Here is a 1,391-nt window from a genome sequence, read left to right on the forward strand (position 1 = left end):
TCATGATAAATGTGTAGATAAAAGCAAGTATTACTTATTAAATAGTTTAATTAGTATAGTCATAATAATAAACTGCATAATTAAATACTACCTGTTAAGGTAACGCGAATAAGTCTTGGACGGGGAGGTCCACGATAATAAACTCGAATTTTGAAAAAAAATCGGAGCAAATTCGTTAAATATGATAAGACGGAACCGATGCGAAGAGACGAAAAAAAAAATTTCGAACTATCAAGGCCGCCGCAAACTATCGACATCGCCGGGGGACGGGTTCGAACTCGGGACCCCGAGTTATTTGTCCTATGCCTACACCTACCTAACCGCCTATCGAGATGACAACCGGAGTCAAATCTACGACTCTTAAGCCGCGTCGCCGTCCACCCGTAACGGCGTCTGCGTCCCCCGAAGTGCGTCCGAGCGGGGGGATCGACCGCGTGGGGAAGCGGACGACCGTCTCCGACCGGCTTCGGACGTTCAAATCGGTGAGATTCGCGAAAAAAATTGAACTCAAAAAGTATTTATGCCCGTATATAGCGATACCCATAACTCTCGTTTCCGCGTCGCCGCTCGTCAGAGGCGCCGAAGTCCATGTTCATGTATGGCGGTTGCCATACATATAAGACTTTATTTAGGGGTGGGTACCTCTCAGCCCGTGGCCGTTACAGTAAATAATAATAAATAATAACCAACTATAAATAAATTATAAGTACTGAATTCGATTGGAATGATGGTTGTGACCATAGAAAACATATTATAATATGGTTGTGACTGTTGAATTGCAGTAAATAGTATTGATTTCCCAGTAAATAATATTATATTATCGGTATTTATCATTAGCTATCTATAAATCTAATCGCTAATGTGTTTATAAATAATATTCGTCGCGGCGTGCCGGCGTAGTGTGTCCGACGCCGGTGAAGTCGCGCCGCGTCTAGTATTCCCTAGGTTAGGTTATTATTATGGGTTATTTTTAGTCTAAAGTATCCTTTTACTGATAAGTAATAACAGTGATAATCTGAAACAACCTTGAACAAAAAGTTGAAAAACCGTTTGTAACCTGCGTTTAAAACCTGTGTTCACTGTTCAGTGTGAAAGTCATACTTTTCAACATTTGTCTTTTAGCTCTTAGTTCTTACCAAATTCAAGTCTGTGTGTTTAAATTTTTGGTATACTAATAGTAAAAAGTGAATAATTCAGTTGAGTAATGTCGAACTGTAAAACTGAATTTGTTTGTGCGTGCGGAAAAAAAAGATTAGAATTGAACTTGACAAATTGGAACCGGCATTTATCATTTTGTAAAGTTGCAAAATTAAAAAATAAAAAGATTTGTATGGATGTATCAAGTTTTTTTCACTCAAAACGTGAAATAAAATTACAAAAGTCTGAAGATT

Source organism: Myzus persicae, unplaced genomic scaffold, assembly GCF_001856785.1.
Source record: "Myzus persicae strain clone G006 unplaced genomic scaffold, MPER_G0061.0, whole genome shotgun sequence".
NCBI lineage: Eukaryota > Metazoa > Arthropoda > Insecta > Hemiptera > Aphididae > Myzus > Myzus persicae.